This window comes from Perca flavescens, chromosome 24, assembly GCF_004354835.1.
Source record: "Perca flavescens isolate YP-PL-M2 chromosome 24, PFLA_1.0, whole genome shotgun sequence".
NCBI classification, from domain to species: domain Eukaryota; kingdom Metazoa; phylum Chordata; class Actinopteri; order Perciformes; family Percidae; genus Perca; species Perca flavescens.
Window position 1 is genome coordinate 6,456,036 of NC_041354.1, and position 18,717 is coordinate 6,474,752.

At 39.4% G+C, this 18,717-nt stretch overlaps 1 protein-coding gene across 1 annotated transcript in view; it reads left to right on the plus strand.

Moving 5' to 3' along the window:
* Positions 1–516: 516 nt before the first annotated feature.
* The window catches only part of LOC114550815 (metalloreductase STEAP3), a 160,421-nt gene continuing 142,220 nt past the window's right edge, over positions 517–18,717 (plus strand). Inside the window, exon 1 of the mRNA XM_028571697.1 lies at positions 517–712. The gene's annotated coding sequence lies outside the window, so the exon portion shown is untranslated. The remainder of the gene's footprint in view (positions 713–18,717) is intronic.

Here is an 18,717-nt window from a genome sequence, read left to right on the forward strand (position 1 = left end):
CTGTTAATACTTTCAAAATAAAATGCGTATTGCCAAAATTATTAGTTGCTTGAATGTTGACCATAGACAGTTTTGTTACTAGCTACATTGAAAGATATTTAAAACATTTTTTTCACTTCAGAAGCAAAATCACATAGCTAATGAGTCTAAAAATTGCCATTGAGTTGAATCAAACTTTTTTTTATTTTTTTTTTATATATATATTTCACATTCCGCTGGACGAAACAGCGCCCCCCGAGTTGTAAAAGCTGGTTTATGTCGCCCACTATGCGGTTAAAGACGGCATTGCACCCTCACAGAAGTCGAAGCTGATTAAAACAAGTATCATTAAAAAGTTTAGCTAGTACAAACCATAGACTGTATATTAATCCAATGGTCTGGTGTCACTGTAAAATTATGAATGCACGTATCTGTAAAAAGAAACCCTAAAGTGAATTGTGAAGCCAGCCACACTGGCCTTTAAACAAACAATGGACATTTATCAATATTATTTAATGAAACTACAGACTGGGCAGAGTCAAATTGTTGCTAATAATATCAGCTAACGTTACCGCGGTTTGTAACGTTAACACCAACGTAACGTCAAGCTACAGCGATTGACATAGAAGATAAAGACGTTGTCAACAATGACAACTAGCAACAACTGGAGTGGGACACGACATGCCATTGAAACTTCGTCTAATTGAAAGAAAGCCGAATGGACGTCAAAAACGTGAGTCAGATAACGGTACACTTTGTTTCTGTTAAGCTATGTTTCTGTATCTGTGTCTTTGCTAGCTGTTATGTAACACCTGATGGCTCAATCTCTCTGTGGCTGTCTGTTCACATTTAACTCCTTGCTGCTGTGTTGTTGAAATTATGAAGGTTATATTATGTATTGTACCGAAGCTGGTGTGTTGTTGCTGCTTTCAGCCCGCCGAGGCTTTGAATAATTTGGATTGCTATTGATTGTTTTGCATTTGCATCACTGTGTGATGTGTGAACGAGCCTGTGCAGATGGTCTACTAGCTGCTTATGAGAATCCCTTCATTATTTTGTTCTTAAGTTGTGCTATAATGAGTCATTAGTTTTAATAACTGGAATACTGTTGGCTTTGTTGTCAATCTTTTGTATGCCAAGAATATAGGACTGGGTAAGCCATGTATTTAGTACATGCAATGATTGCTTTGTTGGTGAAATGCCACTTGGTCCTACTTTATAGCTTATTCTGATGACCTACAGTACTATCTGACTTGGCTTTTGAACCTCTCCACTGCTGAAATTAATGCTTAGTTTGTGATATAATTTAAGTGGCCCCTCTAAAAGAACAGCTGGCCCCAGTTGGGCCCCGTGATTGAACCATGCCTCAACCACCACAGCACATGCTGCCCAACATGATATCAATAGTCAGCTAAACATTACATTCATTTTATGCAAAAAATGCATGCTAATTATTAAAATCAGAAGTTGCCATAAAAAAAATTAAGTGACCATTCAGTTGTTGTGAATATTTACTAGAACAATGACAGGTGTGATTAACTCATTTGAGATGTGTTCATGCAAACCCCATAAAACTAATGGAACACATTTCCCTTCTGTAATTAAGATGAAATTCAGTGTCAGTCATAACCTCGCCCCTGCTAATTATGTACAAGTGATTTATACTCTGTTGCACGCAGGAAGATTAATTTGTGTCTTGCATCGCTAACTGAATGGTGGACAAGTGTGTGTACACACACATGCATATGTGCACTCTTAGACTAATGCAAACATCTATACATGCCCATTGAAGTGCAGATCAAACAAGTCTGACATGTTAAAGTGTAGCCCTGCAGGTCTCCCAGTAGTAGAGGGTAGCCTCCAGAATGCCAGAGAAATTCATTATAATTTTGCACAGAAAAGCCTTTTTGCTCTGACTCAATATTCTGTCCCCTTGCTATCCTTTATTGTCAGCATTTAATTTGCCAGTAGAATATTTGATAAAGTAAGAAATTGGGAAAGTGAAAATTGGAAAAGCTTATTGTATAGAAACGTCAGTGGCTCTAATCAACACTCACAGTTTTTAAAAGTACAGTTTTTAATGAGGGATCAAGCCTACTACAGTTGTTAGTACAGGTATAAAATGGTTTTTAAGTCTTAAATCTTAAATTATGACACAGTTGAAAGCATTGCCACTTTATGGAAAAAATAAAACATGCAGAAAAACACTCACAGAAAATACATTTATTAGAGCAAACTGCAGGCCTTTTCTGTATTGTACATACTGTATGTGTGCATCTGTGTTTGCTGGAAACCACCAGGTGGCACTAGATACCAAACAATCCCAAGAAATCAAGAGGCTTGCATCTCTGTTTTATCAGCCTTATTGGTCCAGCCTTATTGGCCCAGCAAATGCAAAAAAAATATTATTTTATTTTTTTTTTTTTTTTTATTGTCTGGTGTACCATGCTCTCATTTCTTTTTATTTTCTATAATGTCTAACAGTTGTTAGGAGAAAAACAAAAGGCAATTATCAAAAATGACATAACCCACTGAATAAAATTAACAGCAAATTATGTTATTTGCATGTGATTTGCTTGATACTCTACTACTGGATGATTAACTTAAAAGTGTACTCAAAACTGCCTTTTTTGGAGGAATAAATAGGGCAGGATTTATCCATCAGGAGTGTTAGAACAATCCTGTTGTAACCTCCGCACTCCCAAGCTTTTGGATATGAACCCATTTCTCTTGTGGATTTAGTTCCAACCATGCAGAATGGGCCACAATAGATGATGCATGTCTTATTGTTCATTTGCTTAAAAAGCCTCTGTTGTTTTTGCCATTTTGGAGGTGTGCCAAATATCTCAAGATGTAGTATGCACAAATTCCAGGCTTGTTCTTTTCTCATTGTTGCCTTGTGTACATGCTTGAAATAATACAATGCTTTTCTTGAAAAAGAAGATATGTTTTGTTTAATGTGGAAATGCAGTGTAAAAAACGTAATTATTGTTTGCACACAAATGCATGTAATTACTTGCACCTCCTGGTTGAAATGAAGGATTTTACACTTACAATAACATCATGAAGTGATGCCCTATAATACTTTTACATACACTGTTACAGTTAACAGTAAATTATTAGCTTCCCTACAATGTATTCTGGTGGAATACACTGAAAAGTTACAGTGTATTTGCTAAAATGTTTGTCCTAAAGCAAAGTGCCCACACAGCAACAGTGGTTAACTAATTGAATTATGCAGTCTCATTTAATACAAGCTCTGCTGATTTTATCCTAGGCTAATTGTTGTTGTAGTTGTTGGTGTTGCACCCCATAAATCTTCTCCTTTTGTAATTGGCAGGGTTGGAAGAGGTATTGAGAACTTTTTATTTGAGTAAAAGCTGCAGTGTAAATATACTCCATCAAGTAATAGTCCTGATCCTAAAATCATGATTTACTTGCATTCTCAAAAGTACTCATCACGCCAAATGGCCTCAGTCAGAATAGATATTATTCAAGTATTATTGTTAATGCATGGACATATAAGCAGCATTTTTAGGTTGTGAATGTGGAGCTAATTGTAATTTATTGTACATAATGTTGAGTATTGTTATGTATCATATGTTCTCTAAAATGAATGGCGCTGTTATGAATTCCCTGAAACAGTCTACACCCTTTGGCTTTACTGTAACAAAACAATGCAGAGGGTTTGAAATTAGCAAAATGAAAGCCTCCCAGATGTAACGCCTCTCTATTAACCAGAAGCTGTCTTTGCATTATACCTCCTCGTTGTTTAGCCACCCACAGTGGTTTCTGTCCAACATAATCTCCTCATCACAAACACTAATATATTAACACATATATTAACCTGTGATGCAAGAATGTTCACAAATAGATGTTGTTTATAATTATGTGACAAAGAGGACAATTTCTGCAAATAAACCCTCTCGGTACATACTGTCACTAAGTAACAGTGCTCAGATTGCACGTGAAGGAGTTCAGCCTCCGTGCCGTCCCAGCATTCAGTCAATGTTCTCCTAATTCGCCATCATGACTCCGGCCACTAATGGGATTGTAGTCAGGCCTATTTATTGCCATTAGGGAATTGAGGCGACATACAGTGTGTGAGGGGTTAATTAGAAACAATTGAAGGGGTCAGAGGTGTGTGTGTGTGTGTGTGTGTGTGTGTGTGTGTGTTGAGCAGATGTGGATATGAGAGGGCTGGACCTTTGGTAATAGGGGGTGGATTTAAACAAGGATCCTCGGGAGAAGATTTATCTGCGGGCTGCTGTGACACGGGGACAAATAGTGCTGATAGGTGAAGGCCTCTCGGTGTAGAGTCCAGTCTGGATGACAAATAGCTTAGCTTAGAGAGTGTGTGTGTGTGTGTGTGTGTGTGTGTGTGTGTGTGTGTGTGTGTGTGTGTGTGTGTGTGTGTGTGTGTGTGTGTGTGTGTGTGTGTGTGTGTGTGTGTGTGTGTGTGTGTGTGTGTGTGTGTGTGTAAAATACGATACCAGACCATATTCACTTATCACTGAGTCAGATACTTCCTTGAATCTGCTCCTTGACATCCAGCAGGGACTCCTTCGCTTCTCTCACTCACCTCTCTTGTTTTGTCCCTGCCTCTCTCTTTCCCCCTATCTATCTCTCTTCTCTTTAATACTCAGCTCCACCGCCCCCCCTCCCTGTCCCCTCTACCCTCCCCTCCGCTCCTCCAGCGCTCTCAGCAGTATCTCCCTAGCCTCTCAGCTTCCCATATTACACCGCCAGATAAGAGAGGAGAAGGCCCCGACTGACAGGAACCCCAAATTAATTTACAAGCAATGATGCCGTTCCTGGGCTGATAGAACAGTCTTTATACAATATGAAGGAACGGGGAGTGACGCCTCGGCGGCTCCGCTGGGGAGAGAGTGCGACCGTGCTATCTTTGTAATTATAGGGAGAGACCTTGATCCTTCTCAGTCTCTTTCTGTCTCCCTTGGTCTCTTGTTTTTTTTTTCTCAATAAATGTTGTAGAAAGAACCCTCGAGACAAATCCGAGCTTACTGCTATATGGCTATGGGCAATGAAGAAATCAGTTTGATTTCTTTCTCAAGTTTTTCTTTCTTTTTTGCGGCTTGCATTCTGCATGATTTGATCACACATTACATACTTTCAGGCCACAGTTGTTCCTTCCTTCTCAGTCTCCCACCGCTGTTACTTTCAACACTGATTGGCCACAGCTCTATGGCCTAATAGGCTTACTGCACCATAGAATCTAAAGAAATGTGTAAGTGGATTAAGGAACTCAGTTTTCCAGTTTATATAGCATTCATTAGCCACTGCCAACAGTTGATGCTGGACCGACAGTGTTACAATGGGAGCTATTACAGAGTTCTTTTTGGCATAAATGCTTCAAGGTCCCCTGACAGTCGCTCCAAAATGAGGAGATAATAAAGCAAGTCTGGATTAGAGCCCATGCTGATGGTCTGCTCTCACACAGTCCAGGGCTGGTCCTTGAGTCTTCTCACTCACCTTACTTACTGAATGGTTGGGCTTGTCCTGCAGATACGAAGTAGATTTCCGATTCTTTTCTTTACTTTTTGGGCCTTTCATGTAACCAAATACAGAGCCACAGGATTAAACCCAGGCACTTAATTTGGAACCAAGACTCCCTTTAGCATATTCGTTATCATGTGGTTGTGACTGAATGTTGTAATTCAACATTCAAAGTAGAGCTGGACAATATATCCGTTTTATATTGATATTGTGATATGAGACTAAATGTGGTCTTAGATTTTGGATACCGTAATATCCTAATATGGCATAAGTGTTGTCCTTTCCTGGTTGTGAAAGCTGCATCACAGGAAAGTGATGTCATTTTCTGAATTTAATTTGCTTTTATCCACTTAGCCATTATATCGACATTACTGACTATTATTTATCTAAAATCTCATTGTGAAAATATTTTGTGAAAGCACCAGCACCCTACAATATCGTCAAAATATCGACATTGAGGTATTTTTTCAAGAATATTGTGATATTTGATTTTCTCCATCTCGCCCAGCCCTAGTTCAAAGTGTCAGAATGGGACGTTTGAATCGAAGATGGAACTTGGACTAGACTTGGGACTTGTTATCTCATATCGTGATATGAGACAAGATATTGTCTTCGATTTGGGATATGGTAATATGGTAATATGGCATAAGTGTTGTCTTTTCCTGGTTTTAAAGGCTGGATTACAGTAAAGTGATGTCATTTTCTGAACTTACCAGACTGCTGTAACTGTTCTATTATTTGCCTTTACCCACTTAGTCATTATATCCACATTACTGATGATTATTTATCAAACATTTCATTGTGTAAATATTTTGTGAAAGCACCAATAGTCAACACTACAATATCGTTGTGGTATCGATATCAAGGTATTTGGTCAAAAATATTGTGATATTTGATTTTGTCCAAATCGCCAAGCCCTACTTGTTGGTCTTGACTTTGGACTTTATAGCCAAGACTGGAGACTTACTTGAGAAGTCAGCTTGCCCCCAGTGTATGCTTACAACCCTAACCCTTAACTCTTTCCTGTCCCACCTGGCCTCTGCCTCAGCAGGAGTAAAGTTTGCGAGGCGTATTCCGGTCTGACCACGTTCCATTTATTCACGGTGCCGCCCGCTGCCTCACTTGAGTGACAAGCAAAGGGTACAACCTTCAAATGGTAGTTTGTTTCAAATAAAAAGTGCAAATGCAAACCAAAACTTAGAAAAACATATTTGTAGCAAACAACAAAAGCACCCTTTTCTCACCCATCATCATCCAGACAGACATCATAATGACATACAGTATTATTTAAATGGCTGCCAACAATCTTAAAACCAGAATAAAGAACTGGGCCCGTAGCATCAGGTCCGCTGATAGAAATATTACATTCACATGTGAGTCGGTTTCCTTCCAAAAGCACAGGAATGGATTTGTTCACATAGTTTGGATGCTTAATGCTTTGTGAGCTGTGAAATGGGTAATTTGTTGAAGCCGTTTGTGGGCAGCTGCACGCACTTACACAGTCCTGCCCTGATGGCAGTCCAGCAATCTGACACAGACAAAAAGCGATTTAGGTCCCGTTAACACGTTAATGTTGGATTCCCAGCTTGATCAGCTGTGGCTGTCTGGGTCCCAGTGTAATGACGGTTCATTCAGAAGAGGGCCGTGGTTTGCCCACGACGTGCTGAGGAAAGACAAGTGTGAAACCTCTTCTTTTTGACAGATTTGTGAACCCTTTATAACCTCTGCTCTTCTTTTTTTCAGAGGAAGCTAAAACATTGTTCATCATAAATGTTAGTAACATGCTGTGATATGCTTCTTTTGTTTAGTTTTTTCCCCCTGGAAAACCTAATATTAGAGCTGAAACAATTAGTCAGTAATCTGCAAACAATTTGGATGATTGTTTAAGCCATTTAAAAAAAATAAAATAAAAAATGCCAATGCTTGCTTCAGCTTTTCAAATGTGTAAATTTGGAGGTTGTTTTAGTCTTCTATGACAGAAAATTAAATATTTTTAGGTTTGGGCTTTTCATGGTTTGCATGCACACAATAAGCGTAAATAAGTTTGAAAATTGTGAAGCTTTTTAACCTCAACGTACACGTGTAAATTGAAAGTATACAGTAGATGTAGGCTACTGTATGTGCTCTTTGTTATATTTCGTAAAATCCTGAGTGAAATCTGGGTTTAGTCAAATTCGAATCACTAATTGATTTAAGATCAAGGGATCATAGCTTTTTGTAGGCGTTAGCTTTTGTTAAATATTTACAATTGTAAGGGCGCAATTACATAAAAGAAATTTGGTGGAAAACAAAGATAAAGTCTGACTCAGGGGCGTTTATTACCGCAAAAATAATAAAAAAGAAGAAAATGTCCAGTCTGGGGATCCGTAACCTCTGACACGCTCAAAACATGGCATGAGGGAGGAGGCGCTGAGGTGGTACTGGCAACGAAGCAAACGGTTAGTAACAGTTGCAGGACGAGATCACGGCGCTGACATAGCTGCCACAGAGACGTGCAGAAGCCCGATTGTGCTTATGCTCCTCTCAGAGACGGAGAAGTGTAAATCCAAAGCTGAAAACTCCATTAGGCCGAGTCAGTCATGCATCCGTGTGCTCCAGTGCCAGACAGCTCTGTAAATCAGCTTCCCTTTTTCTAGCTCCACTGAAGAAAACAATATGGGTAGTGTCTGGGTACTGAGCATCGGGCCCTTGGGTTACACACACACACACACACACACACACACACACACACACACACACACACACACACACACACACACACACACACACACACACACACTCCCTAGGGGCCTGTCTGCTACAGAGTGAGACCAAATGCTCTGATCCAGGTTGAACTAACCACTGACATGTGCACCTGTCAGACATGGGCTGCTGAAGGTGTGTGTGCATGTCTACTGTTTGTGCAGTACTGTGTGCGTGTGCATGTGCGTGTGCGTGCAGTGTTTGATATCCAATCTTGGTGAGTCTTTAATGCCCCAAAAAAATGTATAGAGCTCTAATAGACAGACAAAGTGTCATTTTGTTAGCCTTTTTTCTTGAGGCATTTGTATTGTGTTATGTTGTTATTTTTGAATGTCAGTGTTTGTTTTTCAGCCTTTTTTTGGTACAATAAAAACAATATTAGAGCTGTTCACGCACACTGTAAAAGTCTGACCATTTTTTTTGTCACATACAGTAATAGCTTGAAAATGGATTTGGATCGTCTCGCTCTCTCTCTGTCTCTCTTTCTCTTTCTTTCTTTCTCTCTCTCACACACCCAAATAGACAGACTGTAAAGTAAACAGATTTGGAGTGTGTCCGCCCGTCCTAATCTGTTGGCCAGTAAAGGCTGACTGAGGCCTAGCAGGTGCTAGACACTTGTCTGTGGAATGTGGAGGGCCAGACCTCAGACCTCCCACCAGGACTGAGCTTCCTCTGTGCTGCGTGTGTGTGTGTGTTTGTGTGTGTGTGTTACATGTGGAGGGTGCGTGGGTGGCGGTCACCACCTGCTCTTGACCTAATTCCATTTTTTTTCTCAGGACCAAAACATTGCATTACACTCGGCAGGGTTTTTTTGGACTAAATTATGATGTATGATTGAATTGCAAAATTGGAATGAACTGAATTTCCTTGATAGCACAAAGGTTTTTTTTTAAATAAGCAAAAACATTTCTTTGTTGGTAAAAATACAGAATATGATATCATGTGAAAATACATTTGAATATTTTAAAATACTATAATAATATATTTTTAGAATATACTATTGCCTCCACCCTGATTCATATTTTGTTTTAATATGATTTCAGTAAGTTTTCAGTAAGATTCAATGCTTTATTGCCATTTCAACATAGCTGATCTTTGGTAAGATCACATAAAACATACAGTAACTAGGTAGAGACATAAGAGAAATGGTAAAAAACATGACATGATAGTCATCACGTAACCCTTTATGTGCAAAACAACAATAAAATATGAAATAGAACAAGTGTTCCCACTGCAATGCTATCAGCATAAGAATACATTTAATAATACAGTACGTTTATCCAAGATTTTAAAAAGTTTTCCCATTCACATCACACAAGTGGGCCAATGTACATATGCATGAACTAATTCTAGTATTTTGTCATTTTTTTTCAAGAGAGGTTGATGATGAAATCCAAAAAAGTACCCATAATACCTCAGTTCAGCCCTTGACCTAGGGCTGCACGAAATATCTAATTGTGATTATTTTGACTGATATTGCGATGGCGATATGATTCACAATATTGGAGGGAATGATCATTTTTGTATCATTATTCTCATTTTCATTGATAAATATAAATGATTGATGATCTGATTATTATTTTTTTTTTTGGTTTGTTTTTGTGAGGATCTGTTCCAAAGAAAGATTTTTTTTTCTTTAGTCTGTAGGATACAGTTTGTAGGCCGGGACGTCTCTGCAGCACCACAATACTTTATTTTAGAATGGTTTGACACATATTTTGCCTTTTATCAAATATTGCGCCCCCCTGCGATTTGGATATTGCACTAGTTCATATTGCGATTTCGATAAATTATTCAGTGTGTGCAGCCCTACCTTGAACTTTCTCATTTAGGCACCCATCAAGTCGTTGCTGCTGTTTTGCAGTGTTTTAGTTTTTTACAAATGAATTTCAGAATATGCATCATGTAAGTAGTGCAGTAGAGGATGTAGTGTGTCTTGAGGATGAAACAACCCAATATAACATTTTACTTGAGTCTCTGTCGTTATTTGATAACCACTAATAAAAAAACTATTTGAACAGGGGCCAACTTTTCCACTTGCCCGACCGGGCGTAAACCTTAACGTTGAATCCCGCTGTGTATCGTATCCGTCTGCTTATTCCTCCATGATACAATATTTGTACTTGTTTATTGAGCTCAAGCATATTTTCTGCTTTCCACACACATGTATATATGGTGCCTTCCTTCCGAGTACGGGACTGTATTTTGATTAGGAAAATGTTGAGTTTGTGGCGCAAAAGTCCAAAAATCTGAATTGTTTCCACATCTGGATTTGTCCCTTTTCATGCAGTTGTAATCATAATTATCGTTCTGCATGCGTGAGACCTCCCTCTTGTAGCGCAACATTAAAAACTACCATTAATTCAAGCTTATCAGCAGAACAACACACGGCCTTAAACGAGTGTGATTCAGCAGAAAAGCGTTCTCCAATGTCTTTAATTTAGATTAATGCTACCTGCCTGTGTTTTTGCTGCCTCTGTGGACAACAAATAAGAGCAATAATCACCTTTTCTTAGCAGGTCATTATCCAGCTCGTACAGTAGCTCCACACTCCCAGTACTCTCACCAAATACAAGATCATGAGGAAAGTTTGGAAGGTGTGGATTAGCGCTGCACGATATGAGGAAAATATCTAATTGCGATTTTCTTGACAGATATTGCGATTGCGATATGATTCACAATATTGGAGGGAATGTTCACTTTTCTATCATTATTCTCATTTTCATTGAAAAATATTCAAATTAAAATTATCATAATGTGATTTTTGCCAGGATCTGTACCAAAGAGAATTTTTCTTTAGTCTGTAGGATAGGATTTGTAGGCTGGGACGTCTCTGCAGCACCACAATACTTCATTCAGAATGCTTTGACACAAATTTAGCCTTTTAGCAAATATTGCTCCCCCCTCTTGCGATATAGATATTGCACTAGTCCATATTGCGATTTCGATACAGTTGTGCAGCCCTAGTGTGGATGTTATCGTGCGCTGTATTTTTGTGGGCGTTGTTATTATTCTAATTATTTAAAAGTCAGCGCTTTAAACAACATGCAGAATATTCATATGTGACGTAATCCAGTTTGTGCTTTAACCACGATGTGTTCCCAAAAACAGAGAGATTCATCCCGAATTATATGAAGGTAAAGTGTTGAACTGCTGATTTATTTCTCTTTCTCTATACCTACCTCCTCTCTTCCCCCCTTTCTTCCTTCCTTTCTCATTTTTCCCCGTGTCAGAATGACTGATGGTGGCCAGCAGAACTGGGTGTCCGCCGTTATACCTCCGACAAATGTCTGCGGCCTGCTCGGCCAGGCCTTGGACCGGACAGAAATCAATATTTCACTATTTAAAATCTATCAAAAGAGGATTTCTGAGAGCGCTACAGCCGCCTGCATTCCCTTCCACCCACCACCAACCACCTTCCCCAAACCCCCCCCCCCCCACACCCACCCTGCCATGCTACAAAATCTGAATCAGACACTTTGTAGTTACAACTAGTAATCAATAAGCCAGCACCTTCACAGATCTTAACCGCAGTCGCCTTGGAGCGGTGATGAATGGCGAGGAAGGCCGCGATTCATTTTGTCAGGCCATTACGCCGGCGAATTCTGTCCACTTCATCCTGCAGACAATCATTTTTCACAGTTCATAAGGAGCAGGAATGGGTCGCGATGGAGGAGAGGAGAGGCAGACAAAGAGAAGGCAGACGGAGATACTGTAGAGAGTCGACCAAAAACAGGGAAGAAACGAACTGGGGAGGAGAAAAAAAGGGAGTGATGACAGACAGTATGAGAAAGCAAGAAAAGGATAGAGAAAGCAGAGATGTAAACCAGACTGCGTGGCTCCTGTAGCCATTTTCTGTTAGAGTGGAGGAGAGGACAAACGCACACTGTGTGACATAAAATCATTAAAACCTCAGTTTTGGCTGGGTTTTCATGTTTAAACTAAGAAAGATTGAACCTCTATGGGCTGTGTAAACAACCTTTATGATTTATGAAAACCTCTCTGGATTGTATGGAATAAGCCACGAGAACAGAAAAAAAAGAAAAGTATGTTTGTTAGCTAAAAACAAGACAACAGCCAGCTAGACTGTGTTCATGCTCTGTGTAACCAAATCGGTCAGGGGGGAAATTGATTTTTTTTTCTTTTTTCTCATCGCTGAGAGCATTTTATCGCCATAAAGCACACTAGGGCAAAGTAACCATGAACAAGTCCCACTAGTCAAACTCATTATGCTTACAAAACAGCAAAGTGGTAAATTAGTCAAACTAAAACGCACTGTGCACTCCCACACAGTAGAATATTGTACTATTACTTCACTTCATGTCCAATTATAATAGCCATGGAGTACTTTAGTGTAAAATATCAGCTTGTATTAGAAAATGTAATGGTGGCAGGAAACAAATGGACTTAAATTGGAAAAAGTAAAATCCTTTCCTTCTTCACCTTCTGTCATTTGCATTAATATACAGTACACCACCCCCCCTTTTCCCTTCCTTCCTCTCTTGGCGAAGCTCCCCAAGACCCACGGTGTTCTTGTTGGATCGGTCTTGCCTCGGAAAACAAGTGACAGCTGCTGTGTGTGTGTGTGTGTGTGTGTGTGTGTGTGTGTGTGTGTGTGTGTGTGTGTGTGTGTGTGTGTGTGTGTGTGTGTGTGTGTGTGTGTGTGTGTGTGTGTGTGTGTGTGTGTGTGTGTGTGCGTGTGTGTGTGTGTATGGCTGTGTGCGTGTGTATTCGTGCTGCCCGTTTGTCGTGGTCTCGCCCCATATGTTTGCCCTCACCTGCTGGCGGCTGAGGATTATGAGCTACAAGCCCTTATTAAAACTGGATTTGTTTACCCTCCTGCTTGCACGCCACGACAACAAAAACAGTATGACCCGTCCGTCGCTGGGCCACCGCCCGGCTGTGAGGAAAGCGCGCCGGTGGACCCAGTCAGATCTAGAAAAAAAAAACGCACGCAAGGTTGAACCTGACTTGTAAACGGATGAAAATTAGAAACAACACAAACTATTATTTTTGAAATTAATTTTTGCATTTTCAAAGCATAAAGGCCTAAAATTCAGTGGATCCAGCCTTTCGAATATGCTGCTTTTCATTTTCTTATAGGACAGCAAATGTAATTCATTTTTTGGGCTTTGGTCAAACAACAAGCAGTGTAAGGCATCGCCTTGGAGGTGTCCAATTCTCTCTTGTTTTCTGACATTTTATAAACCAAACGATTAATACGAGAAGTCCGAGGCCTGAAGGTGTCTCCTTCAGAGCAGCACACTCCAGTTAAGTCTCCACAGTGACTCCAAGCTGCCACACATTTGTTTTGTGTGTGGCTAATGCAGGAAATGAAATGGCAAATCAAAGTATATCATCACATTGATGCAAAAATCATATCAAATTTCAGTTAGTTATTAGTCCTGCTTATTGATTTGCAGCATTGTAACTACTACACCCAGAGATATTGAGGGGAGGTGTACCGCAGTAATGTTATATCAACCCCCAGTACACACTGTGTGTAGCTGTACTGCATGGGGGACTTCAGTCAAACTTCAGTCTGTGCATTAACAGGCAGATTAAAAGGATCTTTTCCTCCAAAAATGACGGTTCTTTTTCTTTGCTGTAGTTGTCTCCAGACCTTGTTATAGCAACAAAAGAAAACTCCACTCCTCCTCTCCCCTACTTCTCTCCACATGTTATTGAAGCATCCTTGGATCGGCAGAGGTTCAGATCCAATCTGTTGTGTGTTACAACTCAGTGGCCTTTCTATCTCTTTTCTTCTTCATCTGTTTCTATTTGGGCCCTGACAAGGACAACAACCTAGCTCATTTTCTCTCTTTTTGTTCTCCCTTTGTCATCTTTTGTCTAACAATCTCCACCTCTCCATCTCATTTCTCTCCTCTGCTCTTTTCTTCTTTGCTCTTCATCTGCCACTCTAATATTCTCCACCTGCCCCTCTCTTTTCCTCCTTTCTCTTTTTTATCTGCTCTCCATCCCCAGCCCTTGTTGTATTTATTTTCTTCATCAGATCTTTTATCTTTCTTCGTTCTCTCACTTTCCTCCTTTCTTCACCTTTCTTTTTATTCCCCCCCTCTCTCTCTCTCTTCTCTCATGGCCTTCATTACCTCTTACTTTTCCTCCCAACCTCTCTCTGTTTGTCTCTTTCCATCATGATAACAGTCTTCCTTTAATAGGAAGCCATCATTCACAATACAAGTTTGGCCTGTGAGTCTCCTCCTGTAAAAATCCACCAGTTAAAACACACACACACACACACACACACACACACACACACACACACACACACACACACACACACACACACACACACACACACACACACACACACACACTCACCACCCTCAGCACCCAACACTGAATGAGTGCAAAGTCAGCATCTCTTTTATGGAAATTAATGGGGAGTGTGAGGAGATATGGGGTCAAGACAGGGAGGGGGGGATACAGGGAAAGGTAATGAAAGGAATGACAAAAGAATAAAAGTAGAGAAGAAGGAGGAAGGGAAATGGGCAGAGGGAGAGAGAGAGAGTCCGAGAGAAGGACTGAGAGAAGTGAGGAAGCAGGTGAAAGAAAAGATGAAAAAATGGAAGAGATAAATGGGAGAAATACAGCGAGAGAGATGGAGAGGGAGGCAGAGAAAGGCAGAGGGGCAAAGTCAGCATCTGTCATGGAAATGAACGGGGAATGTGACAAGTTATGGAGTCGAGACGAGAGAGAGGGAGGGAGTGACCGAGAGAGAGGGAGGTGTAGTTGGAGAGTCTACTACCTTGTTGGTTCCCAGAGTAACAGAAGTGACAGAGGGGGAAAATGGCTGATTTGGTTCTTATTATGATGCTACGCCTAATGTTTCACTTTTTTTGCTATACTTCATATTAGGATGTATTTCTAGGGTTGTTGAGAGAAATTCCCTTTTTTTTTAAGATAGTTTTGATCCGTTGTATTATTTAAATGATCGTGAATCTGTATACCCTTGTGGAAATGTAATAATCTGTGTGCATTCGTGGTTGTTGGCCTTGTGTGGCTGGATAAAAGACATCACCCCTATATTACAAGCTCTTATTTCTTGTCTATCACAACTGTATCAGCTGGTCAGTTTTGTCCACAGTTGCCAGAAGGGGGCAGAAAACTACTGGCTTAGAGTCAGTACAGGCCAAGCACCGAGGAACGCAGGGCATCCACCTCTGGCGGGATTTCATTTCCAAGATTTATTTGTGTGGACGATTTATCTCTCATTGTCTTTTTTTGATGGGCACCTAAAAAAAAAAATCTCCTAAAATGTCTGGATTTTTGTTGTTGTTTCTGGGTGCACAAATGTTGCTACGAAATAAAACTAAGGGCATAAAATAACAGGCAAGTCAAGGCACGTTTATTTGTACAGCACTTTTCAACAGAAAGGGAATTCATGTGATTTGCACAAGACGTAAAATACATTAAGGAGCAATGTAAAAGACAATATAAAAAGGTACATCAATAGGATTTAAAGAGTCAAATGAAAGAGTTAAAAGTTAACTAAACTCAAATTCAAACAATAAAAATAATGCAACCAATTTAAAAAAACAAAAACAAACTGCAGGGCAATTCATATCAGAAAATGAATATAATAAAAGATGATTAAAAAGTAATAGGAAAACAAAAACAATAAGGTAGCGTTTGCAACAATATTAAACTTCCATGAGTACTGAGACTGAGTTAAAAAGTACTGCAGATGTATTTTACTCGTATCTAAAAATTGAAACAATGAATGCAGCAAATGGAAGAATTCTAATCTACTTAAAAAGTGACTCTAAAACCCCACCAAAAATGTCAATAAAAAGAAGTGCTCACAGACATTTAAAACCTGACCAAGGCAATGAACCATGTCGCAGTATTTACTTTGCGTATGCTTGTGTGTGTCACTTTCAGGACAGTTTTAAGTTTTAATAAATGAGAAATCTGGCACAGGTTAAGTAGCCGAGAGGCAGGGACAAAAGCCAATTTCCTTTCTGCTTGTCACCTTTTGTGCCAAAGCACATTGGAGGATTGAACCTGCCAATCAAGACTTCAACCAGCATGTTGCCCCCGCAGCAAGACAATGACAAACCCCCTTTTTTAGGCTTAACCCTTTGAAGGGGCTTTTAATGGCATTTTAGTGACACAAAAAACACAGTCTGTGTGAGAAACAACACACAATATGCCTCATCATCATACATACAGTGATATGAGTGCAACAGATAAGATCAATGGCAATTTATTTATTTATTAGAATGCATATATACACACATATATACAGTATAAGTGTGACTTATTAGATAATTCTTGGTTTTTTTGCAGCCTTTTACTGGCTGTTGTATTGAAAATGTAGCCTTTTCCTTCAAAAAGCCTTTAGTATTTAAGCTATAATTTACTGTAATAGTCCCGGAGTTTTGAAAATCCCTGAAAGTTTGTGGATTTGGAAAAAATAAATAGATTCAATATTTCAAATTGGATTTATTGATACAAATGTTCAAAAAATTAATCGGCTCTCCAGACTTATTGTGGTCTAAGTCCGTTTTTTATGAATTAAAAATGATGCAGTTGTTTCCCCTTCAAACTTTTTACATTAACCATACAAATATGAACTTGGTGCTGCATGTGTCTATGCAATTAATTAATAATAATTAGTAAAAAACAAATTCCACGAATTAATTTGATATAAAAATGAAATAATAATATACTGTACGTGGAAAATAAAAGTTGTTTTGTTTTTTTAGTTTATGGGTTCCTTAGCAGTGTAGGCTGAAAGAGGGGGGGGAGAAAGAGAGGGAACTGGATGCGAAAGCAGATTGAAAAAACTCCCCTCGGCCAGCCAAGCATCACAGACATCAAAGTGAAGACATTGTTTGGGAGGAACAATGGCTGCCGTCACAGTCCAGGAGTTTGTGTGTTGTTGCGTGTTTGCGCTCCCAGAATCCCCCTCTGACGGCGAAATCACTGGATTATCAAACCAGCAGATGCAAACCACAGAGAACAATATCATCCGCAGCCCTCCGAGGGGAATCCTCAGAGGCCCGTCTGTAAGAGATAACATCAAACAGAGAAAGTAGGTACTTCTGCTCAAAGCCAAGAAACTCCACACTTATTCATTTGGATGCAATCTTATTTTCTTATACACGCAATTTAATAAGCCACGTTAAAAAGTAGCTATGACCGTAACTATCCAAGAATAAACTCCCCTTTTCAAGTGGATTATGTACTTTTCAACTACATCAATGTTAGTGTATACTTTTGATATTTGACAAATCACAACATAACATGGTGAAATATTAATTACTGGCTATAAGTTGAACTACTTTTACACCAACTTTGCCTGAAATGACTGTGATTTATCAGTATGTTGCTGTAGAAATACAGCAGTTAAATCTGACTTTTAAGTGGAACCATTAAATCACAGTGTAAATCACATATAAAGAGAAAAGAAAAGTGTGAAGATTTGAACTGGTTGCACTTTCAAATAGGCTAAGCAATGGGCTGATATGGCCGAAATCTTTGATCCCCATATAGGTCCTTTCATATCTTAATAAAAATATATATGACGATATAGCATGTTTTCTGGTTATTCAATAAATAAATAGTCCATATGAAATAACCACATGGTAAAGCCTATTGTTGCATACTCCTGTGTGAATTAAATACTTGACAAATGAAAAGTACAGAGTATTTTCTCATTTTTATTAAGAACTCTAGATCAAAATGAACATAACGTGCAAGGATCAGAAGATTGTACAGCGGCGTCCAAATGACGTAAATATTGCCGCAACGCAGTTTGGCCTCTTGTTTTTTAACATTGCGATAGAAAACGATAGAGAAAAATACATACGATGGCCATTTTCATCTGGTTTTGACGATATATATATCGTCATATCGCCAAGCCCTACCTTTAAACCTCTGCAAATACCATTGGACAAACAACTACAAACTGTGAAAAGGCATCTAACAACATAGTTTTTACATGTTTTTGGTGGCATTTTCAAATGTCAAATGATAGAAAATTGGAAACCGGCACAAAACACTTTTATATAGTGTATATTCCCAGTGGAGTTGAACACACCCTGACAGAGAACGTTTTTAGATACATTTTATGTGCCAAAATCCATGAGAGAAAATCCTGCACATTACACAAGCAATAATTTATTTAGAAAAATACAACGTTTTGGTCCCAGACCTTCATCAGGTAAATGTGCCAAAATCCAACCATCTGGGCCATCTTTAACAAGGTTAAAACCAAAGAATTATTAAGAAGATATATATACTCTATACTCGTGTATACTCCGAGTGGACTGTCCCGGTCAGCTGGGAGCATATGGGATTACCCTCAAACTACGATTTGCAATGTCGACATTCTTCTAACCTCTGGGATGCTTCAGCCATGGAGGTCCAGGCTACCATGCCTTCCCTGACACTTCAGAAACCACAGGCAGACTGGTGGGGATAATGCAAAACATAGACACGGACTGAAAT